The sequence below is a fragment of the Sinohyriopsis cumingii genome, chromosome 10, assembly GCF_028554795.1.
Source record: "Sinohyriopsis cumingii isolate HCF-2022 chromosome 10, ASM2855479v2, whole genome shotgun sequence".
Taxonomy (NCBI): domain Eukaryota; kingdom Metazoa; phylum Mollusca; class Bivalvia; order Unionida; family Unionidae; genus Sinohyriopsis; species Sinohyriopsis cumingii.
This window is the reverse complement of record NC_142970.1, coordinates 24,432,886-24,452,996: the sequence shown is the minus strand read 5'-3', so window position 1 is coordinate 24,452,996 and position 20,111 is coordinate 24,432,886. Positions and strand designations below refer to the sequence as shown.

General features: G+C 37.7%; 1 pseudogene; it reads right to left on the bottom strand.

Moving 5' to 3' along the window:
* LOC149789737 (uncharacterized) overlaps nucleotides 1-9,073 on the bottom strand; it is a 30,309-nt pseudogene extending 21,236 nt beyond the window's left edge.
* Between the last annotated feature and the right edge of the window lie 11,038 nt (nucleotides 9,074-20,111).

The window sequence follows — 20,111 nt, the reverse complement described above, 5'->3', positions numbered from 1 at the left end:
GCTCATTCAACTTTTACTGTTAAGAAACATCAACAGACAATTTATAGCAGTAATCCGCCATGGTCATACAGAGTTATGAAAAAGTTCATTTTCAATACAAGAGCACCGATCCTGGTCGGAATCCTAGTGTGCCAAAATGAAGATTAATTTTATTGTTGTGGGGTTTAACGTCATTTTTCAGCACAAGATAGGTTATACATGACGGCTTGTATAAATGGTGGAGGTAAAAGTAAAAGCCGGAAACCCCCCCCCCCCCGGAAAGAACCACCGACCGACGAGAACCTACTGGCAAGCTTTCTCACATACCCACAGTGGCTGAACCCGAGACTTGAACCCACGCAGACAAAGGTGAGATGCTAGTAATTTGTAACGATGGGCGCTTTAGACCACTCGGCCACTCGGAGAGGAAAAAAGAAACGTTTCAAGACAATGTCCTAAAATTAATCAGTATTCCAATATAAATAGATACAGAGTAATGTGCTTCGTGTAATAATATTAAGAATAAGAATAATAATAACAACAACAATTACACCATTACTAACAATAATAATAATAATAATAATAATAATAATGTTTATTGTCTAATGGGTCCCACATTGTATATTTCTATACAAGATTATATGATAATGAAAACTGCTTATTTGTAACATCCGCCATGTTCGTTCTGAGTTCTGGAGCAGTCCATTTTCAAGCACCGATCCTAGTCGGAATCGTAGTGTGACACTTGTTAGCACAGTCTGCATCGTCTTTAATTACACAGTCTGCATCGTCTTTAATTATCATTCTATTTACCTTTACTAAGTCCATGTCAAGAAAGATGTAAAAAAAAATATTACCAACCTGTGCTTGCACAATTTCAAAGGGTAGATAGCACAGCCAGTCGCATCTTGAAAATCGTGTGTTCTTACTGGGGCGTTATGGAATTGAGATACTCAAGATCATCCACATACCATTCATATAAAAGGAAACCTGTTAGAAAGACAATCTGCAGTGTATGAACTCCACAAGTTCCATCATTCATAATATTCTGACTAGTCTGCATGTCCGTTTCTTTTGTCAGAACTTTCATAAACTTAGGGTTAACATTTGAGCCATGACACTAACCTCTTAATACTGAGTTCCCAGCGATGGAGCTGTTAGTACCATTTTTATAAAACTTTTGTATGACTCGGCACGGGATCAAACTCATGACCTCCCGAAACCGACGCGAACGCTCTAACCACTAGGTCACCTGAGCGGTACCATTTAGTCAGTGTTCTTCCATGCCAGGCGACGATACCAATCAGTAACGAAAGAGTTTAACATATAATACATCAAACATAAATGCACATTTGCTTGTTATTATATAACAGTTCATGTATGTACTTTTCGAAAATTGTACGGTTCATGTGTGTGTGTGTGTGTGTGACTGTTAATAAGTATATATCTTCATTAACGCTACGATGAATGACAAACGAGCAGCAATTATCATCAACTATCTTGATAATCGAAAGTATCTTTTTAGAATAAAATTTGTTATGTTGACAGAAACAGATGATTGGATTATCCGTGACAAATATGATCCTGTCCACGGTGATAAAAAAACTGTCGTACTAAGTAGAGATTCCAGACCAGGTCTATTGACTGGCATTGACAAATCGTATTATGAGCGAGCATATCCTGTGACCGGGGTTATTTATGGAATCTATGTGATAAATGAAAAACCCAACGTTGATAAACTGTCGCCGATGAAATTTTCAAAAATAAATTGTGTAGCCGAGCGAGTAACAAACATTTTACAAACGCGGCCCATGGAAACGGTCTAAGGGATAAAAGACGTAAAATAATAAACACGTGGGGAGAAATGGTTAAAGATACCGGTACGTCTATCAGAGATATAGCTGGGTTAGGAAAAGTATTAAAATTTCCAATAGCCGTAGCGACGATAACAGGGGAGATTTTGTATGAATCCAAGTATAAATCAAAAGGAGCCTCAATTACAATTATTGATCATAATGCACACGCGTGGACTAACGCAGTAACAGTGTTTCCGCGAGATCGAACTGTTAAATGTTATCCCGGAGACATGTTTGATTTTATTAACGAAATAAGTAAAAACAATCCTGTGTCAGTATGGTTATTTCAGAGTTCTAACGACGAAGCAGATATGAAATTTGATCAGTTTGTAAGACCAAATGGCGTTATTTATCGAACAGATCTTCTTCACGAGAAAATGAAAAATCTTGTACTGAAATATACTAATGACACTGACGAACTATTGAGCAACTGTTTTACTGTTCCGTCAGTTGCGGCTCACTTTGCTAGAAAGAAAAATTCGTGCAAGCCAACTCGGTCTGATTTTCTCAATGACATAATATCGAGTTGTGTCGAATATGGACACGGCGGACTATGGAATACTAAATACGATCATAAAGATGTTATTTCAGTTGATATGGTCGCGTGTTATCCGGGAAGTTTTCTTGGCTACGGAGATTGTTCTGTGTACTTTGAGCGATTCGGTCATCCGACGCACGAGTAGACACGAGTATCAATAAATGGACCATTACCGGATTTTGACCTAACTGGATTTGCCTGTACTGAATCATTCGAAATGTCTAAAGAGCTCCATCCAATTTGTTATGTTTGGTTTGGAAAACATTTTCAGAAAAAATGTGGACACCAATAGCACTATTACGGTATATGCTTGATTGTGCGATATTAACACGGTTGATGGTAAGTGAAGCAATTGTATCATACCGGAAACAAACCGAAGTTTGGTTACCATATTCGGATGAAACCGATTCAAAAGATCTTGGTAGAAAAATAATCGGCAAATTTACCCAAGGAGCAGCATATGATCACAGACGACATTGTACAAGATTGATTATGGATAATGCTGAGTTAGATTTTATAATCGCTGATACAACGAACAAGAACACGTTTATAAGTCGAGAAACAGTTTTCTTGTCAAATGGAAATAAACTAGGTACAATTGTGAGCTACATGGACGGTGAGTCACCGCAGTATACTCATTTCAGATCATCGATGCTCGCGTATGTTTCAATAAATCTATTATCGATGATAAATAAGGTTTCTACACTCGCTGTCAGAGTTGCTACTGATTCGTTTTATATAAGTAAAAAGTATTCAATACTGTTAGAAGGATTAAACATAGGCACTTATGCATCGTGGGGTTCGTGGAGAATAAAAAAGGAATATATGCTCGATTATTCAGAAATCGCTGATGTTGCGGTTAAAGATATTTACGTGACAAAATATCAATCGTCGACAACTTCGTTGTTGCCATCAGTATACGATCCAATAACTAGAAACAAAACGGTTTATCTAAACGGACCTGTCGGTTCCGGGAAAACCACTCGAGCTATCGAACTATTTCAGAATTCAGATATGATTGTGCTAACACCAACACATAAGCTCGCGCGAGAAATGAAACAACGAGAAGTGCAGTCATGTACTTATCACAGCTTTTTCCGATGGAAGGGTGATACATGGACATCTTTAAGGATGGGCGAGAAATACATTCCAAGGATCATAATATGGGATGAAATATGCACTGTACCGTTAGAAACATTAAAAACGTTTATAGATTGGTTATTAACAAGAAATACTGCCGTGATAATGTACGGCGATCACGGTCAACCACCACCCGTAGCTGGACCATCTCCACATGATTGGCTAAAAGGTTTCGTTGACCACTTCGAAGAAGTATCTCATGATTATAGAGCACTTGATGCAACGCTGAAGGAATTTAAAAAATTAATCAGACTACAACCGAATAAAATTCAATGTGAAGTAATGCGTGGAATAATTTCAGAAACACCCATGAAAGACTTTCTACAAACATGGCGACCAAACGATTTGTTAGTTGCAAGTAGAAAGATAGTTCGTGATACACTTCAACGGGAGTTGTTTCAGTTACAACGAGAAAAGTTTCCAACGTTCCCAGTTCCGTTATGTTATCGACCAGCAGATACGTGACGGCAAAATATCGACGTTGATATACCAGGACACTTGACGGAGTCAAGGAAACAAAATCTTGTGTTGAATGATATTATCACAGTTGATGTTGATGTTGTTGAAGATGCTCTACGTGCTGATAAATCCCCGTGGACACTTGGATACGCGATGACGATTCATTCATCTCAGGGATTAACTATCTCTGATACAGTTGTTTGGATCGTTGATGATCACATCGAATGGTCGAACCTAGTTTATCTTGCTGTGTCTTGAGTCAGAAAAATATCTAATTGAGACGAATCGTCATGGACTCGTCAATCAATGATGACCTCGATCGTCGAGGCCTTGACGAATGTCAAAGCAATATAATAAAAAAAAACTAGCTGGTTATAAACAGTGTGTTAAAAAAATAATCAAGAATTTGATCTAGACACTGACGTTGTCATTGCGCTGAAACAATGACAGAATAATCATTGTGCAAGTTGTAATTGTATAATGTTATGGCGGTATCTGAAAAATGATCCAAGACAATTTACCATAGATAGAAGAAATAACAATCTTGGTCATACACGAGAAAATATCATGTTGACCTGTCTTGAATGTAACCGACGTCAGGGTGCTGGCACCAGTGCTAGTTAAGTGATTTGGGTGGTAATTGTGTGTCCTTAGTAATTACTTGTAATTGTTCACATACAAATCCACGTTGAGGAGCGGTTGAATCTAATCTGTAGATTGCTGGTCTACCTGAGGATCTAGTTACGGTGGATATCTTATGTGTGGTAATACTCCAAATAGGATCAGTAGCTCTTTTTTTACCACCTTCGAGTTCGCCGGGCTCATATAAATACCTTACGGTGATATTACCTAATACTGGCTGTGCTGAAAGATCACGTCGTTGTACGGATATATGCGCGCTTGTAATTGCATTAATAGGTTTCATGTTGGTCATTCGAGTTACTTCATTATTTAACGCGGCTATCACACTTGGTAATCTTGCAACCCGTTCATGAGATCTCATATCCTGAATAAATTCCTTCGCGTATTGATATCCAAATAACCGCTCAGCAAGTGTTCGATTAAATCGCTCAACAATTGCCTGATCACGATGAATCTCAGTATGTCCTTGTGGTATTTTGGTATTATGTTGTTTCATTAACGATGATACTGGACCAAGAAATTCCTTGCCAGGATCAACCTGTAGCAGATGTGGCCATCGTAATGGTCCTCGTTGATAAATTCGTTTAAAACGCATCAGCTACTTCAGCTGCTGTCTTTGTTGACAACGATTCTGTTTCTTTATATCTACTTGCAACATCAACAACAGTTAGCACGTATTTGTACGTTTTTCTATGTACAGTATCATGTGGTAGAAATAATATATCAGCTTGATGAACCTCATTAGGAACTCTAACATCGAAATACGCGTACTGAATTTGTTTCGGTGGCGGTAGGTAAATTTGCCATATTGCCTGTTTGGATAACCACGTTTTAGCAGTAGAATGTTTAACCGCTGCTGCATCAGCAAGTTTACTAACTGCTGCTTTACCCTTCCAGTATCCAATTGGGGAATAATAAATCGATTCCATTTTATATATTACCAGCCCCTAGCGCTAATTTTCCTTTCATCGCGGATCTTACTAACCAATTAGCTAGTGATTCTTTGATATTTTTATTTTTTATGGAAATTAACGCATGAATTAATTTCACATCTGCAATATGCCTATGTTGTAGATCATTGCTTTTATACGCAACATCATGAGCATGACAAGCTCGATCAATAGCGTTTATTGGTTCCTCGCCTGGTTTTGGTTGATCCTGATTATCAAGCCTGATATCGAGTCGAGTACCAGGACCGCAATAATTATATCCTGGTAGGTGTTTTTCTCCGCTGTATTTAGCCCACGGAGTTCCCGGTAATTTTGTTAATTTTGCTGCAATATCACCTCCGCGTTGCTTTTTGTTTTATTTGATTTTGACTTTTCACCTGACTGCGCTGACTTGTCAGTAGAGATAAATTTAAATTTCTTTGTACCACACCATGTGCACTTACCCGTAACCGCTGATCTATTATTTTTTGTGGTAATAGTTGTTAGTGTATCTGTCGGGGTACGCGTCCTGCACTTCACGCAATATAAATCCATAGATATTTTACACAGCATGCGTATAATTGATTTCTCAGCGACAAGAAAATGAGAACCTGTCAAACACCATCCTGCGTTACCAAATTCCATCGGAATGATAATAATAGGACCATCTGGAAGTGGAAAGATGCAGTTGCTACTTAATCTTATAATGAGATGGTTAAAGTGGGAAATTGTATTTGGTAGCCCCGTCAGTTGATGATCAACGATGTTATAATGTACTTAAGGATTTTAATGAAAACGTGGATAACGATCTTATCGAGTTTATAACCGATATTGATGAAGCACCATCAGTAGATTCCATAGACGGATTTATTAATAATTTAGTTGTATACGACGATGTGATGCTGGACAAACAATCAAATCCAGCTAGGATTTTTTCTCGAGGTAGACATAAAAACACCGATGTTATTTATGTTACTCAACGATACACACAAATACCAAAGGTGATCAGAGATAACTGTAATATTTTAATTGTGTTTAATGGAGTTGATACACATACATTGCGAAATATTCATCAAACCTGGTGCAGCGGTGACATGGATATAATTAAATTCAGAAATTTCTTTTCACGAGTGCAAGCTACTCCACATGGGTTTATAACAATAAATTTGCACGATCCTAGAACAAGATATCGTATTGGACTTGATAAAATATTTGGATAAATTAATATAGCAGCAGAGGGGGCATGACCTCAAGTTGGTTCATAATTTGTAATATATTCGCTATTGATGAGTTTACAGATCAGGAAAAGAAATGGTCTAACTAACCGGAGAATCCTCAATTTGTTTAAACAATCATTTATTTCAAGCAAATGTTCAGCTCGAAAAATATTTGAGATAGAAGCCTTATTTCGGTTTTTGGACGCCCCCCAAGTCGGTCTGTTCGCCTCCTCTGCTGCTAGGCCTAACAAAGCCACACAAAGCCTGACAAGCCACACAAAGCCTGACAAAGTCTGACCGAGTCATGTGAAGTCAACAAAGAAAAGACTACAATGTATTCATATTGTAAATGATACTGATGAATAAAAGTCAGACCAATTCAATTTGAAATAATATATCTTCATTTTAAAATAATTTAATAAAACGTGTATAAAAATAACATATCTCTGTTTATCTCCTAGAGTTGCCAAGCATATTTTGACAACCATTTTACTTAAATGGTTTTTCTCCAGTATAAATCCTCATGTGCATTTTCAAACCTCCATTTGATTAAACATTGCATCACACATTTCACACTTATATGCTTCTTCACCAGTATGTAACCTCATGTGCTTATGTATTGATGCACTCCAGTTAAATATTTTATCACAAATTTCACACTTATATGGTTTTTCACCAGTATGTATCCTCATGTGCTCTTTTAAATGTCCATTCTGCACAAGTCTTTCATCACATACTTCACACTTAAATGGTTTTTCTCCAGTATGAATCATGTGCATTTTCAAAGATCCAATCTGATTAAACATTTTATCACACACTTTGCACTTCAATAGTTCTTAACCAGTATGGATCCTCATGTGCTGTTTTAAAACTCCACTATAATTAAACATTTTATCACACATTTCACACTTACATGGTTTTTCACCAATATGTAACCTCTTGTGGCGTCTTAAATGTCCACTCTGATTGAACATTTTGTCACAAATTTCACACTTATATGGTCTTTCACCAGTATGTATCCTCATGTGCTCTTTTAAATGTTCACTCCGATTGAACATTTTATCACACACTTCACACTTTAATGTTTTTTCTCCAGTATGAATCCTCATGTGCTGCTTTAAATATTCACTCTGCTTAAACATTTTATCACACACTTCACACCTGAATGGTTTTTCTCCAGTATGAATCCTCATGTGCTGCTTTAAATATTCACTCCGCTTCAACATTTTATCACACACTTCACACTTGAATAGTTTTTCTCCAGTATGAATCCTCATGTGCATTTTCAAACCTCCTCTCTGGTTAAACATTTTATCACACATTTTACACTTATATGCTTTTTCAACAGTATGTAACCTCATGTGCTTATGTATTGATGCACTCCGATTAAATATTTTATCACCAATTTCACACTTATATGGTTCTTCACCTGTATGTATCCTCATGTGCTCTTTTAAATGTCCACTCTGCACAAGTCTTTCATCACATACTTCACACTTAAATGGTTTTTCTTTAGTATGAATTATCATGTGCATTTTCAAAGCACCACTCTGATTAAACATTTTATCACACATTTCACACTTATATGGCTTTTCACCAGTATGTAACCTCTCATGGCGTCTTAAATGTCCTCTCTGATTGAACATTTTGTCACAAATTTCACACTTATATGGTCTTTCACCAGTATGTATCCTCATGTGCTCTTTTAAATGTTCACTCCGACTGAACATTTTATCACACACTTCACACTTGAATGTTTTTTCTCCAGTATGAATCCTCATGTGCTTCTTTAGATATTCACTCTGCTTAAACATTTTATCACACACTTCACACTTGAATGGTTTTTCTCCAGTATGAATCCTCATGTGCTGCTTTAAATGTTCACTCCTCTTAAACATTTTATTACACACTTCACACTTGAATAGTTTTTCTCCAGTATGAATCCTCATGTGCATTTTCAAACTTCCACTCTGATTAAACATATTATCACACATTTCACACTTATATGGTTTTTCACCAGCATGTAACCTCTTGTGGCATCTTAAATGTCCAATGTGATTGAACATTAGTCACAAATTTCACACTTATATGGTCTTTCACAAGTATGTATCCTCATGTGCTCTTTTAAATGTTCACTCCGATTGAACATTTTATCACACACTTCACACCTAAATGGTGTTTCTCCAGTATGTATCATGCTTTGAGTTTTTAAAGGTTCGCTCTGATTAATCATTTTATCACACATTCCACACTTTTATGGTTTTTCTCCAGCATGCATTTTCATGTTCAGTTTCAAATCTCGATTCTGATTAAAGATTCTATTTCACACTTATTTCACAGGGGCTCGTTACAAAGAAAATTAGGAGAATCCGTCCACCAATCAAGGGATGTGGGTTCTAACCTGTAACGATATAACAGGGTCCTACTAAATACTGCTAAGCCTAGCAAAGACCAACAAAGCCACACAAAGCCCGACAAAGCCACACAAAGCCATGCAAAGTTAAATTATAAAAGCGTATTTATATTGTTAATTATACTGATGAATAAATTAACCAAGCCAAAAGACTAGTTTTCAACATAATTATGGAAAATTAAATGACCGAAAATTGGTCGACAGAGTTCAAATTCGAAATCGTATAATGACAAAGTAATAACAAAGTCTGACAAAATCCTATGTAAACTGTTTACTACTTTATAAAATGTTCATTTAACTTATTATCGAAAGAAAACGCAATTTTTCAACATATCCTAATCACACGAAGCTAGACAAAGACATGCAAGCTGACAAATCCTAACAAAGCCTGACAGTCATAAAAATCATATTAGACAAGCCTATTTACACTGTAAATTATATTGACGAATAAATTAACCAAACTGAAGGATTAGTTTTCAACATAATTATGCCGAATTTATTAACCGAAATTTGACAGCTAAGTTCGAATTCGAATAACAAGAAAATCGTATTAAAAATGTTTATTATTTGATAAATTGTTCATCTGAATGATTATCGAAAGAAAATTAAATCTTTCAATATGTCTTAATTATACAAAGCCTTACAAAGTCATGCAAAGCCCGACAAAGCCACATAGAGTCGTGCAAACTCATATTAGACAAATGCATATTGTAAATTATATTTTCGAATACATTAACCAAATGGAAGGACTAGTTTCAACATAATTATAAATAATATCTAATTTCCAACTTAAGCAAGTCGTAATCAAGAATATTTCAATTTTTAAAACAGCTCGACACACTTCGTTCAGTTTGTGACATATTCGAGAACATGCAATAATTGTTTGAATATTTTGACGTCTGGACAAGTTCCCTCTTACAGCAGCAGGGAAGTTCTACAGACCAGACGTTCCAGACCAAATAAAGCTTCCTACGCGAACTTTCTCCGTAGAAGCCTCAGATTTCAAAAATAAGCCTTCCTACGAAAATTAATTTGCGTAAATTCACTCCCGACTGCAATTTTTTGTGTGCAAAATCAATGATTCTAGACAAGGAAAAAAAGGGGGGGGGGAATTTATTTCGTCGACGAAGTTTGCAAAGTTTGGCTGCTAATCTCATGAATAAATTTGATCAAGACCGATTCGATATCTACTACGCGGATCATGAAGATTAATCGTGATGAAACCATGCGGTGTTGCCTGGGCGCGGCTGAAGAAATTTTTGAATTTGTTTATGTCCATGTCGCCGTTGCACCAAGTCTGAGGAATATTTCTCAGCGTGTGAGTATCGACGCCATTGAAAACCGACAAAATGTTACAATTGTCCCTAATCACTTTAGGAATTTGCGTATATCGCTGCGTCACGTAAATCACATCGGTGTTCTTGTGTCGGCCACGCGAAAATATCCTAGCCGGATTAGTTTGCTTATCCAGCATTACATCATCGAAAACAACAAGATTATTAACATCGCCATCTAAATTTTCCACGGATGGGGTTTCATTGATGTCTGTGATAAATTCGATTGTGCCTTCGTCGGTATTGTCGCTAAATTCTTTTAGTACTTGATAGCAACGCTGATCATCAACGGACGGTGCAACCAAATACAACTTATCCCATTTTAGCCATCGCATTATCAAATTTAGCAACAACTGCGTCTTTCCAGAACCGGACGGGCCAATAATTATCATCCTTATCGAATTCGGTAACACCGCGTTGTGTTTCACCTGCTCGCGTCGCTTCGTGGCTGAAAAATCAATTACATTCATGTTACTAGAATACATGGATCTATATTGTGTTAAGTGTCGCACGCGCACAGCTACGATAAATCCAACCGAAATCGTCACACGCAATAACAGGAACGCAATTGCAGGAGAATGCGAAGTTTGTAAGACACGCAAGTTTAAATTTGTAAAAAAAAAAATAGAAGAACCGGAGGAGACATTACCGCCTCCATGAAAAATCTACATGGGCTGCCCTGGGCGAAATATCCCGGAGAAAAACATCTGCCAGGATACAATTAATGCGGACCTGGTACGAGGCTCGATATCAGACTCAACGATAATAATCAACCAAATCCCGGCGAAGATCCAGTAAACGCCATCGATAACGCGTGTTACTATCATGATCTTGCGTATCGCAGCGGGGATTTACAACAAAGACATCTCGCTGATATTAGGCTAATTCACGCACTAAACGCGATTCCTGACAAAAGTTTCAAAGAAAAATTGGCAACTTGGTTGATAAAAGGCGCGATGAAAGGTAAATTAGTACTCGGCGCTGGTAAATAATAATGGAGCAAATATATTATTCTCCGCGAGGTTTTTGGCGAGGAAAATCAGCAATAGCCAAACTCGCCAAGGCAGCAAAAGTAAAACAATCCACCGCTGAATCGTGGTTATCGAAACAGGCAGTCTGGCAAATTTATCTTCCTCCGCCTAAGAGAATACCGTATGCGAGTTTCTCAGTCAGCGTCCCTAATGAAGTTCATCAAGCTGATTTAATGTTTCTTCCTTACGATACCGTCGACGGAGTCACATATAAATATGTCTTGACAGTCGTTGATATCGCTAGCAGATACAAGGAAGCCTAGCCGTTATCGAATAAAACAGCAACGGAGATCGCTAAGGCGTTTAGCGAAATTTATTCACGATCTCCATTAACATGGCCGAAGCTTCTCCAGGTTGATCCAGGTCGAGAATTTCTCGGCGCGGTTACTTCACTGATGAAAAAGAATAATGTTAAAATCCGTCGCGGTATTGTAGGTGTTCATCACAATCAAGCTATCGTTGAGAGATTCAACAAAACTCTTGCAGAACGATTATTCGGATATCAGTACGCGCGAGAATTCATCCAAGATAATCGATCTCATGATTGGGTATCAAGATTACCTCATGTGATTAACGCACTAAATAACGAAGTAACACGAACAATAGCAATGAAACCCGCAATTGCAATTACAAAACCGAATATACCCCTAAAGCGAGATTCTACAATTCCGCCTGTGCTAGGTAGCGTCACGGTCCGGTATTTATATAAAGAAGGCGAGGCCGAAGGAGGAAGAAAAAGAGCAACCGATCAAATTGGAGCGTTACGACACATAAAATATCAGCCGTAACAAGATCATCAGGAAGACCAGCAATTTATTTCCTAGATTCGCTAGCACCACAACGCGGATTTACCAAGGAGGAATTACAAATAATACCGAAAGATACTCAACTACCGCCAGCGTCATTAATGTGATTTACTCGAATTCTACCTAACTGAGATAATTTTCTTACTCTCGACACGGCTAAATATACCAAATTTGACCAGGAAATTCTATCATCGACGATCCAAACTTGGCCATCCACGGTCAATCCCTGTGATGAATGTATCGTTGTTGCATATCCTAGTTTCCATGGCGATCTTTCTGCGTTTATCGCGTCATTAACAAGATTCATATCAACAAGAATAATATCATTCAGTACCAAGATCTTTTCCTCTCCGCAGGGTAAAGTAACACTAATATTTTGTTTCCTGGTATCAGCGGGTCTGTAACACAACGGCACCTGTAATGTTGGAAATTTCTCGCAATGCAACTTGAATAACATTTCCTGAATAATATCACGAACAATTTTCCTACTAGCAACGATCAAATGATCGGGACGCCACAAATTTAGAAAAATATCCATCGGAGTCTCGTCGATTATTCTTCTCATCACATCGCATTGAATTTTATTCGGTTGTAATCGAATTATTTTCTTAAATTCGGTCAGTAAAATATCATCGGATCTATAATCAGCGTCGATTTCCTCATAATAGTCAACGAAATTCCTGAGCCATTCGTGACGAGATTCACCATCAATCGGATCAGGTTGGCCATGATCTCCGCACATTATCACGGCGGTATTTTTTCCCTCCAGCCAGATCAGGAACGATTTTAATACAACTAAATTTACTGTGCAAATTTCATCAAATATTATAATTTTGTTGATATATTTATTTCCCATACGAGCCGAATCCCACAATCCACCGCTGTATTTGAAATAACTGTGATACGTACAAGAATCAACGCCGCGTTGCTTTATTTCTCGCGCTAATCTGTGAGTTGGAGTCAACACTATCATATCAGATTTCGCAAATAAATTTATCGCTCTCGTTGTTTTCCCGCTACCACCAGGACCATTCATGTAAACGAATTTGTTACGTGAAATCGGGTCAAATGCGGATGCAGCCGTCGATATTTCCTCAAATTTATCTCGATGAAATTTATCGCAATCTTCGACATCGGCGTCTTCGCAATAATCTAGAATATCTTCGTTTTTTATCCTCCAAGTTCCCCAAGAACCATCGGCGATTAAATTTTCTAGCCTATACTGATATTTCTTATCGATATAAAACGAGTCCGTTGCGACCCTTACCGCGATATCAGAAAATTTATTTATCATAGATAGCAAATTTATACTCACATAAGCGAGCATCGATGATCTCAAATGCGTATACTGCGCTGATTCTCCATCGAGATAGCTAATTACGGTACCTAATTTTTCTCCGTCAATGATAATATTCTCTCTGTTGCAGAATATTCCACGCGATACCGTATCGGCTATAATAAAGTCCATTTCGGCATCGTTGATAAATAACCTAGCGTGTCGGTGTTTATGATCAACGGATCCTCCTTGAGTAAATTTGCCAATTATTTTTCTTCCAATATCTTTCGCGTTTTCACAATCCGTCGGCAACCACACTTCAGTTTGTTTCCTGTATGATATAATTGCCTCACTAACCGTCAACGATATTAACATTGACGAATCCAGCATATATCTCAACAACACCGTGGGAACCCATCTGCGTTGAGATAAATGCCGACCAAACCAAATATAACAAATTTTATGTAAATTTTCAGCAAACTCGAATGAAGTAACATAAGCGAATCCGGTCATGACAAAATCAGGTAACGGTCCGTTAATTGCTACCCTTGTCATTTCGTTGGTGGGATGGCCAAATTTAGCAAAATAATCCGCACAATCACCATATCCAAGGAAACTTCCAGGATAGCACGCGCTCATATCAACGGAAATCATGTCTTCGAAATAATACTTGGTATTCCACAATCCGCCATGGCCGTATTCGATACAGCTAAGTTGAATATCAGTGAGAAATTCATTCCTTGTGGGTTTCCACGAATTTCTCTCTCTAGCAGCGTGAGCAGCAACAGACGGAACCGTAAAACAATTCGTTAATAACTGATCAGGATTTGACGAATATTTCACCGCGATATTTTTCATAGATTCATGTAATTTTTCATCACGGTAAATATCTCCTCGCGGCAAGATAAACTGATCATACCTTTCTTCGCTCGAGAATAACCAAACCGATATCGGATCAGACGCGGCTAATATTTTGATATATCGGAACATGGCATCGGAATTGTCTTTTGTTCCTTCAACGGGATAAAATTTAACAACCCGATCTCGCGGGAATATCATTACCGATTGCGACCACGCATGTGAATTATGATCAATAATTTCGATTGGAACTCCTCGGGATCTATACGGCGACGAATATAATATTTCTCCTGATAGCGTTTTCACCGTGATAGGAAATTTAAGTTTCTTGCTCAACACAGCAACATCGTCAATCGATGCGCCATCAACAACTGTCTTTGCCCATGAATTAATTTTATTCAACCTCAACTGAGTCAGACCAGATCCACGACGAGCATTTTTCATATGCTCGATAACACGCTCGGCAACGCAATTTATCATCGGCGATTCTTTCATCGCAGGTAGATTTTTCATGTCTGGATTATTATTTAGCCGATAAATTCCATAAACAACAGCACTAGAAGGATACGCCCTGGCATAATAAGGACCATCGATTCCCAATAATAATCCTGGCTTCGAATTTTTATCAAGAATAACATTTTTCTTACCGCCACGCACAGGATCTCGTTTATCGCGAATAATCCAAGTGTCGTCAGGCATTTGTGCAATAAATTTTATTCCAAAGATAAATCGTTCTTCTTTATGTTCGGATTTTATATGCTCGATTATCTTCTTGGCCCGTTCCAGATTCATCGTAGCATCAACAGAGTTAGTTTTCCACGTCGACCAAGTGTGAATCGCCCCATCATCGAAAAATTCTTTTTTGGCACGATCAACCTCAGGAATGATATATTCTGCCTCATCAAGATCAAATGCATCCATTATTATATTTTAGACAAATGTTTAAATTATATAATGCAATGCAAATGGATACCAATCGGATCAACAAAATCATGCGACAAATCCTGCAGAGGAGATTATTGTGGTGCTCACATATATGCAATTCGACGAGGCAGTAAAGGACCACAGCGGTGCTTAGTTTGCCAAGTTGGCACGCGAGGGAAAACTCGATTGTGTTTATCCTGTGGAGGGAAAAATTATCGAGAATTACGGAGATATTACAAAAAGAAATCTTCCTCGGTGATAACATGCGAAGAAGATTATATTAATCGATTCAAGGCAAATTATGATTTAAACAAACAGAATATTGTATATGGAAATGAAATCAACGATTCCTGTAATGACAATCACGCACGAGTTTAGATCACACCCAACCATCGAGGGTTACGAGGCATCATCGGATGGTATTGTCAGAAATGCTAAAACGAAGAATCAAGTCGGTAATGTTAATAATTCGGGTTATCTGTTATTTACTTTCGGTCCAGCAAAGAGAAGAATTGCGTATTACAATCATAAGTTTGTATTCGAATGTCACAAAGGACCTATCAAGATAGGTCTTGTTATCGACCACATTGACGGAAATAAACTTAACAACAAAATATCTAACCTTCGCGCAGTGACGCAGAGCGAAAACTGTAGATCCGGTAATTCTGGTGGCGGACGGCGACCAGCTAAGGCGGTTAAATCAGTAAATAGAGAAACAAATGAAGAAATTGTATTTACATCGATGAATGCCGCTGCAAAATATTTCATTATTAACCCACGATCGGTGCAATGTGCGGCAGAAAAAATAACTAGCGCAGCATTTTCCTACAAATTTGGCGAGTGGATCGAATTTTACTATATTCCGATAATATCCGAAGAAAATTAATTAAATATTACAAAATTAATATACATGGATGAACAAACCATAAGCAATATTATCGAAGCCATCGATGATCTGAGAAAGAAAAAAATAAATCTTCCCTCGGAGTTGGACGCGAATAAAATCCGATCCGAATTCGAGACAATTATCCAAGGGAAACTCGAATATAAATACACGCTACCATCCGAATACAAATTAATAAAGAAAATCCAGATTGCGATGTATCAATCACTTGCGACAGTCAGCGATGATCGCGTCGAGGATTTTGTTAAATTATCGACGCTGGTAGAAAAAGCTAGGTTGATTTTATCAGAAGCATACGAGTCAAAAAAAATTACAAGTTCACGCATCAGACAGCTGAAAAAACTTGTCGATGAGAGCAAGGCCAAGGAAATCGCAGACTCTTGAATTTTCCTGAATATTTTCCGCAAACAACAAAAAAAAAAAAAAATTAAAAAAATATATTAATTTTGAAAATTTCCCTGGATTTTATTTATTTTTTTGGCCCGTTTTTCCCTGGCAGATGGATTTACGATCTTACCAGCAAGCAGATTGATACTTATCGTTTCCCCGCGTATATCAAGCAAATTTCCTTTCTGATCCGTTAGTTTGAAATTTATCTTCGACAATAATCGATTATGACATCGCAGATAAAACGGATTCACCGGCTCCTTTATTATCAAATAACCCGGAGAAGCGCTAGGTGAAAACGAATACAAGATAAAACCCTGCTGCGCTTGATTTGACTCTGACGAATCAACATTGTAACTGCCCTCGACAACATCCGCGTGAAGATAAATCGCGATAACTTCCGTTATATTAACGATACCTGGCGAGATATGCCGCCCTTGCCCGGCGGGATCGTTATTGTGTTTGAGAATCAATTCCAATTGTACTTTTTTAGTCCACGCGGCATGTAACTTCGGAAATAAATCATCGATGGTATCAGTGACGGATTTTCTCATTTTATCAACGTCATAATCAGGAAATTTGAAATTTGGTAGCGTTTCCTCGGTTAATCCAAATACTCTCATGAATTTTTGTTTTTCTCCTGAATTTCTGATCAACTCGAATTTGCTAATAGGAAGAACATAATCGGCAATTGATATATCGTCGACTATCGCCTGAATGAACATACCATGATAATATTCAACATCATTCGCGAGTTGATTTAAAATTTTCACGCGTTTGATAATTTCGCTACATGAGCCTGATTTATTTAAGATGCATTCATGAAAGGATTCCCGCAATAAATTTAATTGTATTGTATGTTCTTGAATAAATTCGTCGAGGGTTCTTCTTACCAAGATACCGTCTATGGGGGCTATTATCCTGTTAATGTGGGTAGCGTCGAAGATTTTCACACCGGGGGGAATTTTAGGAAGAGGCAACCACGAGAGAATTCTTTCGTTAATAAAAGTAAAAGCGAATATTACCAGGTTAAATTTGTGGTTATTCATGAGGTTGATGGCGCTATCGATCAGAGGCTTGTGTTTGATATCTCCATACCATCCTTCGTCGGTGGTAAAATCTTCTTTTTTTGGTTCCGGTAGTTCTGGAGGAGCTTCCTCGTACCAACCTGGAATAATAAAATCTGATTTTTTTGGTTTTGCTAGAGGTGCGATTTCAGGCCAACCTAATATGGTCCTAATCGATGATTGGTAAATATCTACCATGTAAGGTGATTTCACTTCTATCATCGATGACAGCGTGGGATCGTGCGCAGATATCTTTATTCCCGGAGTAGCATCGCCGGTTATATTTGATATTCTGGTGGTAAATTCCTTATCCAGCTGATCAATTTCGTAACTGCCTGTTGGTATGCCAACGACGATCCAATCTGGCGTTCCATCGGGTTTGTTTTTGTTGGCAAAAACAAGCGAATTATTTGATAATAATCTGCCAAATGATTTCGATCTAACATTAGGCCAACTATTGTAGACACGCAATTGTGTTAACGCAATTTCTTTGACGCTGATTGGTGTTGGAAAATTAATACTAAATTCAGGTTTGGTTGAGCTTAACGATATTAGCGTCGTTGTCAGCGGTGTCGTGTTTGTCACTATCTGGGCTAGCTCGGACATTATTAATATTCATTTGTTCAATCTCCGAGTAAATACCGATCATTACCGAAAATTCTAGATCGGAGATAACGCCGTCGTTGAGACTCTCCGAAAGCAGCGATGATAATTTCGAATACGCGTCATTGATCTTGGTTAGTTTGTTTTTGTATAGAGACAATTTCTCACTCGTGCATGAAGAGATTTTTTTCGCTACGATATTGAGAACACCAGCGATTGTCGTTGTTGACGAGATTATTATCGTTGCAACGATTGGCGCTATCGTTGTTACCGCGGATAAAATTATTCCAGCACCAGCGACTACCGTGGATACCGCGTACACGGCGACGTCAATGGTAACTAATCTACGCTGATATTTCTTTATTTTTGTTTGATACTCATCTAGTAGTTTTTTTAACGAATCCTGCCATGATCGCGCCTGATTATAACGGTAATTCGATGCGGTCATTTATTAAATTATTTACCTGACTAATTCTTGGTAAGTCAGTTTTCCGTTTTCAAATGGTTGGGGGTTTCCCTATCTCGACAACTGCAACCGACTTGGGTTGACCAATTACGGCCCAAACCGATAAATATTCGAAAATTACAAAATAATACACTGGTCCCATGGTGGTTCTGTCTTGTGGTTCTAGTGTGAAATTTACGATGTTATTTTCATCTATGGAAATAACGAAAAATCCAGGATAGTATTCATAAATTTCATGATTATCGGCCGTCACGTTAAATTTTATTGACTTCGAAATAATATATACTCGATATACACCCTGAATTGGCGCGGTAAAGTTAAAAGAATCATTATCAGGTGTCCAGGTAATATTTTGTGTCCTCAGCACAAATGATACATTGCAGGAAAGATCTTTTGATTCTACCTGATCTGGTATCGAAATACGCATCAACGCAGGAATATCCAACGATGATATTTCTAAGTTAATATCACTAATTTTTGTAGTTGCGTCGAGAAGTTTCGCGTTGATATTTTGAATTTCTCCGTCGTACACTGATGTATCGACTTTTTTATTCGCTAATTCTCGTACCACGTTAATTTCCTCGGATATTTTAGTAACATCTTCGCTGATTTTTTTTGTTTTCTCGTGGAGATCATCGTGTGATGTTTTATCGACTTTTTCGTTTACGATTTGGCGTACCACGGAGGTTTCCTCGGATATTTTAGTAACATCTTCGCTGATTTTTTTTGTTTTCTCGTGGAGATCATCGTGTGATGTTTTATCGACTTTTTCGTTTACGATTTGGCGTACCGTGTTAATATCATCGTTGATGGATTTTGTTTTCTCGTCGTGTGATGTTTTATCGACTTTTTCGTTTACGATTTGGCGTACCGCGTTAATATCATCGTTAATTTTAGTAATATCCTCGTCGATTTTTCTTGTTTTCTCGCTGAGATCGTTATGTGATGTTCTATCGGTTTTTTGAAATATTAGTGCACGTGACGCTTCAATATCTTTGTTTATTTGGGCGATATCCTCATTGATTTTTCTTGTTTTCTCGCTGAGGTCGTTATGTGATGTTCTATCGGCTTTTTGACCCATCGTGGTATTTATTTTGGTAATTTCCTCGTTGATGGATTTTACTTTCTCGTTGAGATTGTCGTGTGTAGTTGAGGAGGTTTCGATGAATTTTTTTATATCATCGTCGAGTTTTTTATTGAGATTTTTTGATACCTCGTCGAGTTTTTTAAGATCGTTAGTTAGTTTGTTAAATCTTTTTGTTATTTTATCCTGGAAATCGTC